Source organism: Sturnira hondurensis, unplaced genomic scaffold, assembly GCF_014824575.4.
Source record: "Sturnira hondurensis isolate 20B ecotype Veracruz unplaced genomic scaffold, ASM1482457v3 Scaffold0023817, whole genome shotgun sequence".
Taxonomy (NCBI): domain Eukaryota; kingdom Metazoa; phylum Chordata; class Mammalia; order Chiroptera; family Phyllostomidae; genus Sturnira; species Sturnira hondurensis.
The window spans coordinates 5534964-5551715 of record NW_028096448.1 but is presented as its reverse complement, the minus strand read 5'-3'; the positions used below and the strand labels follow the sequence as shown (position 1 = coordinate 5551715).

The following is a 16752-nucleotide window of genomic DNA, read 5'->3' as shown; positions in this document are numbered from 1 at the left end:
AATTTAAACGCAAGTAAAACTTTTGATTCCTCAATTTAAAAATGAAAAGATTTAAAGGAGAAATATTGCTTAGGGGGCCAAACAAAGACCAAAATGTATTCATATCGAAACAACGTACTGTTTCACTGCTGTTGACGGGGTGGGGTGGAAGAGAATTACAGAGTAGAAACTGCTGGAGCCTTAAGGGGAGGCACGTTGGGGGCCAGCAGGGGAAGGATTCTGTAGACAGACTTTACCTACATGACAATGTGGGTCAGCGCCGCTCCGTTTCGCCTTCCTCTGGCATCAGAGAAATAGAGGTTGGGGAAGGTGCTTTTGCTTGTGCTTAGCTCACAAAGGACAGCTTAGTGTGGGGGTGATATTAATTCCCTTAATTCCCCTGACACGGATTTTGCAAACTTTAAGATGTATGTTCTGAGAACGCTCACTCTGAAATGCATGAGAATTTTCTACTTGCAAAATAGATTCCATTTGCCGAGTATCTTCTGCTTGTATTTCTCCTGTGTGTTATGAAAACATTTTCAGTGTCTGGAAATTCTTGGATTGCACCCTGTTAGAAGGTCAGAATGGAAAAAGATGGGTGTTCGCAGTGTTCCTGGAAGAATAAGCTCGAAGCCCCCTGGGGAGCCCTGGGCTCCACCTTTCATCCAGTATCCTGCAGACACATTTTTTCTTACTCTTGGTATAAGGTCAATTCTAGCAGTGAGTAATTTGGTCTCTGTGCCTCATTAGAGAGAAGACGTTAATATTAATATCAGTAATTTTATTTTCAGTTTTTGCATTTTGATGAGGGTTTTCTTTTTTCTTTTCTTTTCTTCTTTGGGACTACCTGTATAATGTCAGGAACAAACCTGGCATTGTTATGCTTCCTTAATCTTACCTCACCTGGCCTAGATAACATGCATTCCAAATTGTATTGAGAGTTTGCAACAAGGCAGCAAGGCACCAAGGCAGCTAAGCAACAGGCCCTAACAGCTGGGTCATTTTCTAAAAATTAAAGGACATGGCTTCAATATCCAGATCTGACCTTGGCCTGCTTGATGAGAGCTGACATTTAGCTCATCTCAGCCTGTGTATGATTAAGGTTGCTGCCCGAGTTATAACTTAGAGATGATTAAACTTGTAAAGTATTTTGAGGCCTTTTCTTTCATTCATTTATTCAGACATTTGTTGTTGAATGAATGGTGACTTTGATTTAAAAACACTATACAAACATAAAACACTGGCAGCCTGTAGATAGCAATTTTTCAATTTGCTCTCCTAAAGGAATTTCATTACCAAATCCTTGTGAATTTTGAACCTCAAGGAGAATAATCCTTCCCTTTGTTGGAGTTTTAAATTTAGAATAATCAGACAATAGCGAAGCATTCTGTTCAGAGCATTCCTTTTAGGCGACCCATTTATTATACACTGCTCCTAAGAAGAGATGAGTTTGATTAACGTTGAACATTCAGTCGGTGTTTCTGCATAGCTAATACCAGGGAGAAATTTTCAAAAACTTGTGCCTGCTGTTGAATATTATTATATAGTCAGCTTTTAATTATCTGTGCTGATGGGATATATTCAGTGATGTATATACTCTAAAGTCAGTCCTTTTGGCTTTGGGAAGAAGCATGGTATGATACTTTTATTTATCCTTCATCATGGTTTTGCTCAGACTAATACTAAAAATGCGCTGTGTTCTTTGTGCCCACAGCTCACCATAGGAAGGAAGGAGGGGACGACTCAGAAGTATACCAGGGGGCTAGGGGAAGGTCAACTGGAATTTTTAAATGTATTACGGATAACACATGGAAAGAAGGAAGGCAAAATTATTAATCTTGATTGTCAATTAGAAAATCATGGCCAATAATTCAGTGCAACTGCAGAGGAAAAAACCCCACAATAAACCTCCTAAAGATTCCCATGCATGCAAAATGGGAATTTTGCATTCCCATGCAAACCTCTTTTCGGTGACAGCCAGTTTCTAAGATCACAGTCTTGCCAGCCAGTCAGCTTTACAAATAAATTTCAACCTGCAGCAACCATGTGCCTTGGAACAGAGATGACCTCACCGCCTTTGTGAAACAGACTCCATCACCAGGCCCCAGGTGCCCTTGTCTGCTACCACCCCATCCCCATCGTGCTGACCTCACTGTGTTCACATCGGGAAGCTGGCATTCTCGCTGTTGTCCTCACTCATTCCCTTGTCATAACCTGCTCTGTCAAAAGGAGAGAAAAACTAGTGTCCAAATCTACTATGTGGTCTGGGCCCCCCATAGTTTTATATATATAATTGAATGTCAGTTTCATACCAACCTTCTGAGGCAGGTGTTTGTCTCATTTTACTGCTGATGAATTTAAGAGTCAAGCCAACAATCTCCCCAAAGTTATGGAGTTGGATGGTGCTTGGATTAACTCAGTTTAGATTCAAAACCTGTTGTGTGTGTGTGTGTGTGTGTGTGTATTTTGCCCTCCCCCCTTCCCTTTTTTCTTCTGATTTCTGGATATACCACTTCCAAGGTAGCACATTTATTTTGATACTTAAAGAGAAAGAGAGCATCTTTAAGCCAAAGGTAAGCCTAATTATGGAGTTGCAGATATCAGTGAATTGCTAGAGGACAGGTAATCTTAAAACCATAGCATACTGGAAATGGGCTGCTTAAAGGTATGAGGGGCTACCTAAATGCTAAAAAGTATCCTTCTTAACCTGACTTCCTTTCTTTTACTTAATCTTAGCCGGCTGGCTTCTATTTTCAGCACAGGGCATTCCTTTGCCATCCCTGACTAAGAGATATGTCCTTTCCTGGTTTCCTAATAAAACTTGAACTTGTGTTAGGAGCCCAGGTATTTTACTTCCAGCCTTCTCCCTCACAGTGGGTTTGGCAGCACTACTTTTAGTAATATGGTTTCCTTTATTTTTTTTCTTTTTCATTGTTAAATTTATTAGGGTGACACTGGTTAATGGGATAATATATTTTTCAGGGCATAATACACACCTAGGTTTTTTAAATTTATTAATTTTTTAAATGTAATTCTTTTAAAAAATTTTAAATATATATCTTATTGATTATACTATTACAGTTCTATTCCCCACCTTCATTCCCCTCCACCCACACACCCCCTCCCCCACCCTTCTCCCCCCCTTAGTTTATAACCACGTGTCTCAAGTTCTTTAGATTCTATATTTCCCCTACTATTCTTGCCCTCCCCCTTATCTATTTTCTACCTATTGTCTATGCTATTTTCTTTACCTTCTCCCCCCGTCTCCTCCTCCCTCTCCCCTGTTGCTAACCCTCCATGTGTTCTTCATTTCTATGGTTCCACTCCTGATCTAGCTGTCCTCTTGGTTTGCTTTTGTCTTGTTCAAGTACAGTTTTCTGTCTTGTATTCCCAGCCCTACCCCTCCAGTGCTCCCCACCTCCCTCCCATTTCCGCCCCCACCTTAGTTATTGTCCATGTGTCTTTTATACTTGTTCATGTGAGTCCTTCCCCTTTTCCCCTGGTTTCCTTTAATTGAAAGTAGTTTTATGCTAGTTTGTTCAGGGGGCCAGCAACGTCCTCAGACTTGAAAGACAGTCATCCCAAAGAAACATCTTCGTGCACCGCTGTGTAATTGTGACCAGCAAAGGTGTGGTCCACACATGCCCGGCAGGGCTGAGGGGCGTGGGTGAGCACGTCTGTCTTATTACCTTGGAGACAGTCGCGCTGACGAAGTTCCCTTACAAAGCCCAAAGGAATTTCCCTCCTTCCACCGGAGGTGTTTATAACTTCTAATTTGCTCACCGTGCCTCCTGTAGAAAAGAGTAGGATCAGCCACTGGCAGGCTGCCAGGGAGCTGCTTCGGGCTCACGTCCCAGCGCAGTGGCGCTCCCCTGTGGGTGCTGGGATGCAGATGGAGGGGGTGGGGGGTGCGGGTCAGGGCGGCAGCCAGCAGTTCTCCACTCGGAGCCCTGGGGGTGTGGCCACAGGCTGGGGGACAGCCAATCAAGGAGCGGGAAGGCGGGCCGAGTGGCAGTGGAGGCAGAAGAGGGGTTGAGATGAACATGTGGGTGGGTGGTCCAGCTTGTTGGAACCGCTTCTTTGCAAGATCTTATAATAAATGTTTAGCGTTTTTGTACTATGTGCATAACAGAGTGGCTGAAGATTCGTTCTCAATGTGCCGCTGTAGTATTTCATGCAACCTCCACCTGGTGCTTTGGGCCTGGAAGTAGGCTCTGACCTCATTTCCCGTAGGAGTTTAAAAGCACAGGAGGAGGGCTAATTAGTCCCTCATGAAACACTCGCAATGAGTACAGTATTCTGAAAAGATAATCTAGTTGCTGAGTAAAAAGCCAGACACAAATTAATTTAACATTAGAACATAAAGGCATTTTAAATGAAATTTTTTTTGTCATCATGGAATGTGGCTATATTTTAACATAATGTTTACATATCAGTGCTACAGAGGGACCCTTTAAAATGTGATGATTGAATAATTTTGTTGATCTTGAACGCCGTTGTATAATCTGTAGCTTCATCTGAGGTTACAGACACACTTTTTCCCCCATCATATTTTTGGGCACCCAGCACCAGATACTAAGTATCAAAATAGGGTTTCTTTGTTTACCACACTCTTAGAAAATAAATGGGTTTGGGCGAGCTTTCTTCACCAGCAAGGAAAGGCTTGCTCTCTTAACATTGCCTGGCTAGGTTCCAGTTTACTGGATTGAAAAGAGAAGTTACCACCAGTGTGATTAAAATAAAGCACCTTAGCTCTGCTTAATTAAAACAGTGTGAGAATCTAATAAGGAGCATTAAACCTCATGATAGACACCCAAAAATCCCAGATAGGTACTTAAAAGTCACTATAGCATATATTTGTTCGTTTTACTTTCGAATCCCATCGGTTTTCAGAGACAATCATTATAGGGAAAGGCCTCTGATTGATTCTTCCTTCTCCCCTCACTGCCTGCCTTTCAGACAAAGAGCTTACTTGCTAAGATTCACAAGTAAGAAAGAGACCAGAATGGAGAAAGAATGTGAAAAGATGGTCTGGATAATTTGAAATTCATATAGCAATTACTACCACTACTAATAAATGGCTCTCTGGGGAAGAAAGTCAGGGCTGTTAACAGTATTGGCCCAAACTGTGTTCGCAGACTGTTTTCCTAGTCTCAGCTCGTATCAGTTAAAGAAGGAATACGTGCGTATACCTCAGTGTCTGCTGTAGTGTTCTCTGCTCCTCCCGTGCTTTTTCTTTGCTAACTCTACGCTCAGACTCTTAGATACACGTGGGGAAAAGATGGAGACCTGGCTGATTCTGAGCTCAAACTTTGAGCCAGGACCCAAGTGAATAGTCTCAAGCTCTGATCTTAGTCTTTCGGAGAAAGAAGAAGAAGCCTTTTCCTCTAGGCCTAAGCCTGTCAGTGCCTCATTACAAAGGTTTTTATATCTTGCTATTCTAAAGTAAAAGCTAATAAGGCTTTTCTCTATTGCAGTTATCTATTTTTCCATTTCTAACATTGAAAGAAAGAAAGAACTGTTCGATTTGCTATAGTTTTGTGTATTTTAAATTTATGCATGGCTTCCTGTTTTAAGTGGGCAGCTTTGGTCCCTGAGACCTAATGTATTTTTAGAGCATTCTTTGACACTTTTGAGAGCCACCTTGCTTAAGAATGGAGTGATTAGGAAATGAAGCCATGTGGAGCCTTCAAAATATTTCTCCTCAGTCCAATCTAAGTTATTAGTTAATGCCACATTTGAAGGTGGAAACTCCTCAGGAAGTAGATTTCGTTTGTGCAGCAAGGAACAGAGATACACTCACCAATGTGAGAGAGAGGTGGAAGACACTTATGTCTTCATGGATATTCATAACTTGAGCCTATACAAAGAAAAAACCATCACCTTTAGGTCAGTTATATTTCTTTCTTTGTTTTAAAATGGTTTAATAGTTAAAAATGATTGGGTGGACTGTTGGTAGAAGTTTAGCTTGGCATAGCTATTTTGGAAAATAATTTGGCAGTTTTATGTAAGAGTGAATTTCATATACCCTGTGACCCAGCCGAGTACCCTAGAGAAACTTTGCTTATCTGTATTATTTCTAGTGAAAACAACATTGTTTCTAATAAGAAAAGTAATACTAGAAAGTAAAAAAATTAAATCTGTCAGTAGAAGAATACTGGGGGGCAAGAGGGGGAAAAAAACAAACCACACCAGGAAATATTATATAGCAGTGAAAAATGAACTACCATTACTTGAAAGAACACAGTTAAATCTCTTTTTAAAAAATTTTATTTATTTTTAGAGGGAAGGAAAGGGAGGGATAGAAACATCAATGCGTGAGCGATACATTGATCGGTTGCCAATGTGGAATAAGATAGAAGACACAGAAGCCCTCTGTATTCCTAATCCATGTCCCTAACTGGGGACCCAGCCCACAACCCAGGCAAGTGCCCTGACTGGCAATCAAACTGGTGACCTTTTGGTTTGCAGTCCGTCTCTCAGTCTACTGAGCCACAGCAGCCAGGCAACATAGTTAAATCTTAGAAACAGAATTGTGTGGGGGGGGGTGGGCAGTGTGGGGGAACACAGCCATGGAAGACAACATAAGAGTATAATAAAATTATTTATCAAGTTCAAAATCATGCATAATTTTATTACATATTTTAGAGAATAACACATACAAAATTTAAGATTGTAGTAACACAGGAGAAGAGCAGGGGGAGCGTTAGGGAAGTAGCACATGAGTAGGTACATCAGTACCAGTAATATCTTTAATAGGATGGTAGGCTTGTAGGTATTTATTTTATTGTTATGGTTCATAGATTGCATATATATAATGCATTCTTTTGTAGATTTCAAGTTTTGCATAATACAAATACAATTTTTTGGATTAAAAAAATTTCCAGTTTTACTGAAATATAAGTGTCATATAGCACTGAATAAATATATAGCAAATTTAGGGTGTACAACATAATGGTTTGACGTCATATGTGATTAAATTTTTACCGCAATGAGTTTAGTTAATATCCATCATCTCATGTAGATACAAAAAAGAAAAAAAAGAAAAAATTTTTTTCTTGCAATGAGAACTCTTAGGATTTACACTCTTACCATATAGTAGTATTCACTATAGTCATCATGTTGTAAATTACATTTAAAAAAACAAATATATTTAGCCCTGGTTGGGTTGTTCAGTTGGTTGGAGCATGACCCCATTCATCAAAATGGTTGCGGGTTCAATTCCCGATCAGAACACATGCCTGATCCCTGGTCAGGGCAAATATGGGCGGCAGCCGATTCATGTTTCTCTCTCACATTGATGTTTCTCTCTCTCTGTCTCTCAAATCAATTAACATATACTTGGTAAGGGTAAAAAAATTCAAGTATTTTTAAGGTGATAATATAAGCCAGAATTTTCCTCTGTTGCTCCCACATTCTACCTATCTCATGTCATAATCCCTTTTCGTTGTCCCATATCTTGACTCCACACAGGAGTGGTTGGAAGGTGTGGGCTGACTGGGAAATCCCAGGGGTCCTTTGCGTGGCCGAGGACATAGGGTGAGGCTGACAGCTGCAATGTGGGATGAGAGAGAAGACAGAAAGCTCTGTATTCCTAATCCTACTGAGTACCTAGAAAATAATGGGACATGGAACAGAGAGAACCATGAAGTAAGGCTTGGTGACCTCTTGGAAAATCTGTATTTATTGTCCCACCCATGACTAACAGTTTTGAATGTGGACACTCGGCTTGGATAGGTTATGATGAGAAACTTGTTCTTTTTCTGCCCGCTGTTCTTTTCTGGCCTTTTGAGTGAGGTGGGATTTGGCATGTGTATGATGACGTGGTATGTTACTCAGCCAGGCAAGTTGTCACAAGCTCAAAGGTTTGGTTTTAAAAAATGAAAAGTGGACGTGTAAGAAGTTGGTCCATGTGGGAATGAGAATTACAATAAAAGTGGAAAACGTAATCTGGCACTGGTGTGTGTTTCTTTGAGTGCTGAAGTCCTCTGCCACTAAGATTCATTGTCGCTGAAGTGCCGGCCAGTACTGGGAGGGCAGGGCGCACCTCTCCTGGGAACCATCAGCTTATTCTTACGCAGCCAAATAGAATAATGTGTGACGTGCTGGTGTTGTGGAGGTCGAGTCTTGGTCTAGATTTCCATGAAATGAGTGTGTGAAATCAATACCTAATTCAATGTTTGTCATGAGAACACCCAGAGGCCCTGTGTAGCTGGTATTTTTCAGACTAATTCTCACACAGGAAAATGTACAGCATGTCTATTTTCTGAAATAGTTTCAACATCTTTTATGTAATGCTGATGCATCTGGAAGTGAAAATGCTAAGAGTTTCATTTCACTAAAAATGGAAATATTTTTTTTACTTTAACCTTTAACTTTAGATCATAATTAGTGGCATTTTCACCTTACTTTTAAGAGTGACATTTTCACCCTAGTTTTAAGAGCCTCAAAGTGTGTGTATTCACTGACACATTGAACCAATATTTACCCAGAATATTTTATGTGCAAAGAACTGTGTAGGCTGTTATGGAAAAGGCAGAGACCCGGTTCGTGACCTTCAGGTCTTTCACAGTCTACAGAGGGAAACAGATCATTACACAGAAGGACAAATAGAATATACGTGGGAGAATGCTGCAGAGGAAACGGTGGCTGAGATGGGTCTTAAAGGGAGAGTAGCGTTGGAATGAGGAGGAAGGACATCCCAAATTGAGGGATCAGCATACATGAAGAGGAATGTGCCTACTATTTGTAAGATTTCACCAGATTTTATGGCACAAACACAAATATCAAGATAATGAGATTGTTAGTGAATTCAGATAAAGTTATCTAAATAAATTAAGACTTTGGGACTATATGTGTCCTACCTTTCTATCTTAATTATGTTGCAGAGAACAATATATTTGCAATAAGCTGGTCAATGGTTGTAGCCAATGAATAGAATTATAATTCAGTTTAAAAGCAGTGAAATAGTCTAGTGCTATAACAATGAGAAGTTAAGAATACAGCATTTTAAAATATTTCCCCTCTAACTCTAATACTTCTCAGAAAATGGGTAAGCTCCAGTTAGAAATCTGGCCTGCTTTGGGTTTTGTCACCTGTCAGAGAGGTAAAGATGGACTGAAAGTAGAAATGTCAAAATGCAGTGGTGCTAGTGCCTCATATTTCGATAGCGCACAGTGTATGAAAAACTTCTATAGTCATTATTTAATCCATTCAATGTGTAACAAAGGGCAATGTAGGACTGAGTGATAAGTTTGCTTTGTAGAATGAATTACTGCCAGTTCATTCTGCTCATCTGGGCACTGGTAGCATTTGCAAACAATTCATTCTTACATTATTTTTCTAAAAAATACTGTTGCATGATTGTCTCGCCCCTTTCTCTTTCTTTGCATAAGGCCATTTCATTAAATTCCAGCAAGTCTAAGTCAGAATAACATCTCATAGACTGCATGTGAAATGTGTTTGCTATTAATTCAAACACTTTATAGCATATTAATTAGCCAAATACGTATTACTTAAAACGTTATATTACTCTGTCCAGGAATTAAAGGAAATGAATATGTATCTCTATCTTGTTTTTTTCTTAACAAAAGAAATAGTTTATCATCAGTAAATATTTATGGCACATGAGTGATAATATTTGGTGTTTCTCTCAGTTAGATTTTATAATTTTCTAAACAGAAGTACATTTTCTCTGTTAATGCTTTGAACCTCTACATGTATACTAGAGATTACTGAAAGGATAATTTCTCCTTCAGCTGCAGCGAGACTCTCCTTCATCCCGGGTTTGCTGAGTGCCTGCCTCTTTATCTGTGTGAAGGCTTAACAGAGATGCTAATGCCAAGTAGTGTTTCAATAGGGGAAGTGTTGTCAAATAGAACTGTTAAATTTGAAGCACGCATTACAAATTCAACATAGTTGCTCTAATGATGATGCTGACAATGACAATAATCATACAATTAATATTCATAGGTGCTTGCAGTATGTTGGGCTCCATGCTAACATTTTCATTATGTATCCTTTAATTTTCCTAATGACTTTGTGAGGTAGGTGTTATCCCCATTTCGCAGCTGACTTTATAATGTCATGCCTTGTAACATTCAATAATAATTAAAATGTACTGTATTTGTATTTTAAATAGTCAACTGTGGAACTTTGCACATATGAAACATACACATATGATATATATATATTCTTCTTTTGTTCATTCAACACATATTCATTGATCTATGTTTGAGGCTGCTACCCAAAACTCTGACGAGAGTGTGATGAGGCAACACCCCTCCTTTGCCTTTCAGGGACATACAGTGCATTGGGAGAGATGGACTTGCTTGAGATACAGGGAAATATAAAAATTGGTTTTCTAGGGATAAGTTCAGAGTATTGTATATAAATGGCAAAAGAGGACCTGAGCTTCCTAGGAGGTCTTTGAGAGGTCTTTGCAGAAAAGCAGCCCTCACTCTGAGTCTTGGAGAGTGGGTTTGAGTTTGAAGAGATGATGTGCAGAGGGAACAGAATAGACCAGGGTGTGGAGGTGAGTGGGAGCAAGGCAGGGGGGTCGGGGAGCTTTGAGTGTCCAGTGCAGCTGGAGGCGTGGCCTGGCTGGCTGGGGTCAGGTTGCAAGGAGCCTTGCATGCTGTTCAAAGGAGTGCAGACCATGTACTCTGTGTTAAAAAGCTATGAGCAGGTTAATTCAACAAACACTAATTAAATTATGATGAGGGTTGTTCTTCCCTCCCCTCTTCCCTCCCTGTCTTCCTCCCTCCCTTCCTTTCCCATTTATTCACTTAAAAGATTTTTTATTGAGTGCCTATAATGTGCCAAGCATTGTGTTGAATATTGCGGATTAAAGGGTGAAGAAGAGCACACATCCTGCCTTCTAAGAGCTTAGTGAGTAGTGGGGAAATGTGCATTAATCAGAGAATCTAACAAAAAATGTAAAATCACAAAGGTCACCAGTATAACACAGAACGTGATTGTAGAAAAGCATGTAATCGGATGTGGAGTGACCTGGCCTGAAAGGTCAGGAAGGCTCTGTTGAGGAGAACAGCACCGAGCTGAGAACTGAAGGAGAAAATGATCCGCAGTCATTTGGTGAAGAAGGTGGGTAATCTGGGGAGAAGTCTTAGCAGTGAGGCCGAGGTGAACCAAGGTGGGGCCTAGGTGAACACGCCCTCCCCAGGCCTGAGGGGCCGTGCCAGGTTGAGAACCTATGCCCAGTGGAGAGCTGTGCTAATCAAAGGGCGTGGCATGCACAGAGGCACAGAGGACACTCAGAACAGTGCACGTAAATACCTACGTGTGTACGGGCATACAGAAGGGAATCAGTAGATACCCCATAAATAACTATTGGTATCTTAATGTGCTCTTATCTATTTTGTGCTGCAGTGATTCTAAGATTTATGTATGTGGACTTTGTAAATAGGTAAACAAATATATCTTGTTTATGATATACAGGTATATGATAACATATGCAAATTTCTCTTTTTTTTTCCTTAAATTAGGGATTCACATACACCTCTTGATTTTATTATCTGCCTTCTTCCTAATAAAATTTAGCCATTTAGGTAAGACCTGGATTTTAGGTTCTTCCTTAAACCCGATATGTTTTTTTTCTCCTAATCTCAGATATGAGATTAGTCAACACTTTTGATTCACTAAAATAACTATAAATTTATTCTTAATTGTAAGGTGAATACATTGATTTCAGTTTGGCTTGAGAACTAAAATGAAAGGACAGTCAAATCCAAAAAGAGCAATGCTAAGACTTAGGTGATGTCTCAGCTCTGGGAGAAAACAAGATGGTATTGATATGATGTTTAACATTTTTATGATGAATACAGAAGTGTTGATAACAAGGTCAATTTTGGAGAGATGATACAGTATTGGTCTCAGTGAACAATGCAATACAATACAGTTCAAATACTGGCTTCCACATCTACTAAGCTCTCTGACTCTTTTTGTTGTTGTTGTTAATAATAGTGTGATGGAATAGGGTAATGTGTATAAAGTATTAGCACAGTGCCAAGAACAAAATAAGTGTATGATAAATGTTAGTGATGATTTTGAATATCAACGATGTGCTCTACCTGAGTCATCAACAGAGAGGCATGTACCATTTTGAAAGTGAAAGTCAGGCTGTTATAATGAATACATGTACTGAATTGGCTTCACTTTGTGGCTAGAAGGAATCTTAGAGAGCATCAATTGCAGTAATGTTCCCGAAATTTCCTAGAGAAGAACTATTTTTTATTTCTCTGAAGTTTTGTAATCGTCAGGGAGGAAGGAAGGGGAGGAACGGGCTCGTTTTGATGGTGACGTCTCTAAGGTCAGAAACCTCTTACCCTTGGAGATGTGTGTGTGTGTGTGTGTGTGTGAGAAAGAGAGAGGGAGAGAGGTATTATGGCAATGTGCTTTTTTCCTCTGACTTCAGTTAATGTGGATGGAGGCCACCGCAAGCTGCCTCACTCAGTGGGAATATTGTTTTTATACTTACAGGTCTAGGCGTTTTACCTTGAGTTTTCTACCACCACCCTTTCTACTCAAGCAAAGTCCGTGTGAAAAGACCTGCTGGGAAGGAGCTGACTGCTTCTGTGTCTCCATTGTGATGAAAGCACATGGTACAGGTAAATTTCTTTAAAATCTTTAACCAAAAATAACTATCCTTTAATTGTAAAGTCCCCAAGAAAGTGGTGGGGATGTGTACATACCTATTCTACAGACGCACATACACACCAACACACAACATAAACATACATCTGTAGTTTCACTTCTTCTCTATCTGCTTATTCTTTCTGTGTCTTTTATGAAAATGGAACCCCTTATTTATGGGAAAGAAAAGAACTTCTGTTTATGTTGAGATCACTGATTAAGGTGGACGACAAGCCCTTGCTTGATAAGAAAGGGATGATTCTGATGGTGGTGTTTATAAATTCATCTAGAGAGACTACCATCGGGTTGTATATGGAACAATATAACATATTCTGTCACCTTTCATCTAACATTTTGTTCTGCTTAGTGTAATAATGAACATCTTTTCATAGCAACATATTTATCTGCAACAATATTTTTAATGGTTATATAGTATACTGTTGAATGCTTACCCTGAAATACGTTTAATTGGTCCCCTCCAGTTGGACATTTAATTTGATTCTGGGTTTGTTTTTGGGGTTTTTTTGGCTTTTATGCTACCAAGGGTGTTCCTATAGTTTTATGTTAGTTGCCATTATTCATTGCTTCCTTAAAGTACTTAGCAGTAAATTATTGATTTTAGGAGTTTTCAAGTTTTAAAACTTTTTCTACTTGTTGCCAAATTAGTTTCTAATAAAGTCATACCAGTTTATATTGCCAGAGGCAGTGCATGAGAGCACCTACTTCATACAGTTTTCCAGTGCAGAGACTTTTGAAACAACAATGTCTTTGCCAATTGATTCTGTGAGATGGCATCTCTGTGGTTATTGTTTATTTATTTTTTTGCAGGGGAGAGGGGGGCATTTATTTGCATATAATGGTGTTTTTCTTTCTTTGGTAAGAATAAAAAGGTATTTAATAAACAGCCCTGTATTTAACTACAAACGGATCTGAAGTAGTACTGCTTGTTAGTTAAAGTATGTGGATATGTGTATACATGTATATACACATATACGTGTGTGTATATCTATACATACATATATACACACACGCACAAACACAGAACATTGGGAGCATGATTAGACATAATTGTGGTGGCACCATATTAATCAGAGTCTGTAGATCACATCAGTAAATGGCAGGGCTCCTGACTGCCTGGGTTCAAATCCCAGCTCTGCTATTTTGTTGAGGTGTGGTGTCAGACAAGTTAACTTTCCCTCTTGATGTCTAAATTTATACAATTTATATAATAATTGTATCCATTTCATAGAAAATCATTTTAAATCCTATTTTGAAGGACGATCTGATGATCAGAGAAAAGGGTCATAATAGAAGCAAAAAAAAAAAAGAAAGCAAAGGATGATTCTCACTATAGTACACTATAGTATAATCCCAATTACATTTTTCCCCTTCTTCTTCCTTGTTTTCATCCTCCTGTTATCCAAGAAAGTTTAATATATATCCTCATTTCTTTAATTTGGATTAATGGTGAAATTCTAGTCCTGGAGAAACTGCCTGACTAGAGTCTGCAAGTCAGAGACCCGTTTTTCCCAGTTGTCATCTGGCTGCTGGGACCCACAGAGCAGCCGCCCTGTGAGAGCAGAATCTGATCACGATCCTGCTGTCTTGCTCCTGGGATCCAGCTGGTGCCTGGGGTCAGACAAGCTCTCTGACCTCTTAGCTGCACGTGGAGAGTCTAGCTGTCTCACTCCCTTTGTGAGCTGCCCTACCAGCCTCATCTCCTTCCCCATTACTGAAGGAGCTGCCTTTCATTAAATAAGTGAAAGAGAAAATAGAATGAGAGACCCCAGTCTTTCAGGAAGCGTATGCTTTATCCTACATAAACACAAAGGGGGAAATAATGGTGGGGTTTTAAGTCCCTTCACCAAGAGCTGCATCATAAGGTCAAAAAGTAGAAGGAAAAAGGGCCACAGAATGACTTGGTGTTAAGGAGACAAACACAAGATGACTTGTCTGGCTTCAGCTAATGCTCTTTACTGGACACTCTGCAACTCTTATGTATGTAGATGCTGCATTCATTTCCAGTTTAATTTGAGCAGCTCCGTATTTTTCAAAACAGGAGGAGCACCTGAATCCCTTATTAACCAGTTGAGCTTAAGAATTCCTCTTTAATGGGTCATAAATATTCTCTTAGTGATTGTGACGATGAATAAGAAAGTAAACTTGTATTTACCCACATACATATGTTATTTGAACAAAAGTAATAATTTCATAACAGGAGACATGACAACAAATGTGTCAACAAATATAGGTCAGGAAAGGAGTTCGTAGTGTTCTGCCAAACTCCAGCGAGGCAACTCCTGAGTGTAGGTAGAAAGGCCAAACGTCACAGTAGTGAGAATGCTAATAACACTACCATATGGAACATGTGGTATTTGGAAAGCACTTAGATTCCTCCTCAACTACAGAATCAATAGGGACTCAAACAGAGAGGAAGAAATGGCTCTCTCCCTGCAAATCACTGGCTAGTGTGCAGAAATGCAAACATGTTGATCGGCAAAGGATGAATTTCTCTGGGGAGGCTGACGAGTGGGTGTAGTTCAGCATATTTCACTGTGTTGTGGCGTAGGACCTGTGGTTCGGCAGATTTGGGTGGTCTCCGTACCCAAACCATTTTTTTGCAATTGTGTAGGAAACCTCTCTGCAAGATCAGGCCGAATCAGTGTTGCAAACTTAATTCATTGAGTCCCCATCGAGTCCCCTGGGGCCTTCAGGGAGCCTCAGGACTTTGCCAGTACTGTGTGAAAACAGAGCTTCACAGAGCTTCTGAATTGTAAGAAGCTAAGATAGTATCTTTAAATTCTAATCTCATTCAGCCACTCATCACTCACTTATTTATTTAGCAAATACTTCTGTTGGGGGCTACCATGTGCTGGAACAGTTCTAAGCATTGGAGGCATGCGACGGAACAAGGCAGATAGAAGTCCTGTCCTGATGGAGTTTGCATTTTTAAGGGAGGCATAGTCAGCAGCATCCTAACGTGGTTGGGGTGGACAGGAGGGCTGAATGGTACCATTCTGAAAGGAAGCAAGACCATTGAGAATGTAAGTATAGGTGTATACCTTAGGCAGACTTAACCTATGTGTACAAGGAGATATTCAGAAGCCTGTTTGCTGCAGATTTTTTGAAATAGTAAAATTTGATCTCTAAATATTCATCAGTAGTGGAATGAATAAATAAATCATGAATATGTTATGCAGATGTTCAGTCAGCTAGACGACATGTCAGTTGCAAAAAGAAAGTTTTAGAAACATTTGTCCAGATGATGCCATCCATATAGATAAACATATAATATTTTAAACATTTTTTCTTGTTATTCTATTACAGTTGTCCCAGTTTTCTCCCCTTTGCCCAGTGGTCAGTGCCCACGTTGTCCAGTCAGTTATTTTAAAAACCATGCTTTGTGCAAAGCACCTTTGTCTAATGTACCAGGATAATATTCTGTCGGGCTTGTCCACATAGGCCGGTTTCTCCATATTTGACAATACTACATTCTTTGGAAAATGTATTGCTTAATGCATTATTTGTATGAATTGAATGTGTCGCCTTAAAACTCATGTTACAATTCTAGCCCTCAATGTGCTGGTAGGAGGAGATAAGGTTTGGGGAAAGGACCTCAGAGAGGTCCTCTCTGCCAGGTGAGGAGGGAAGAAAACAGCTGTCGGAATCGGAAAGTGAGTCCTCACCAGCTGCTGCATCTGCTGGCATCTTGATCTTGGGTTTTCCAGCTTTTAGAATTGTGAGAAGTAAATGTTTGTTGTTCGAGTCACCTAGTTTACGGCAGTTTTGTTATAGCAATTTGAATGGACTAAAACACACACAAGTATACGTATATGTGTATGTATAGATATATATATTTAAAGAATAATAATGTCATGACATGACTTACCACGAAGGTTAAAAGAAAGAAAAAAATAAAAGTAATCAAGAGTGCCTCCGAGATGAGAAGCTGGAGAAACCAGTGGAGAAAGACCTATTGATCTGGAAGGCATCAGGCAGAGAAAGCCAGAGGATAGCCAGGGCCAGGCAGTGAGGTTGTGACCGTTGACAGCAGAACCACATAGGGAAATAAAGACAATGAGGAGAGAAGACAACTATAAAACTTCGCTTGAATGTACA

At 39.8% G+C, this 16752-nt stretch overlaps 1 protein-coding gene across 10 annotated transcripts in view; it reads left to right on the top strand.

The window, feature by feature from the left end:
- ATXN1 (ataxin 1) overlaps positions 1-16752 on the top strand; it is a 391897-nt gene that overhangs the window by 128963 nt on the left and 246182 nt on the right. For 9 of the 10 annotated variants that reach the window (XR_005065293.1, XM_037037921.1, XM_037037917.1 and 6 more), the window contains one exon: positions 12481-12608. The gene's annotated coding sequence lies outside the window, so the exon portion shown is untranslated. Of the gene's footprint in view, positions 1-3546; positions 3558-10456; positions 10468-12480; positions 12609-16752 lie in introns of those variants that run through there. The other variant, XM_037037924.1, reaches the window with a different exon arrangement.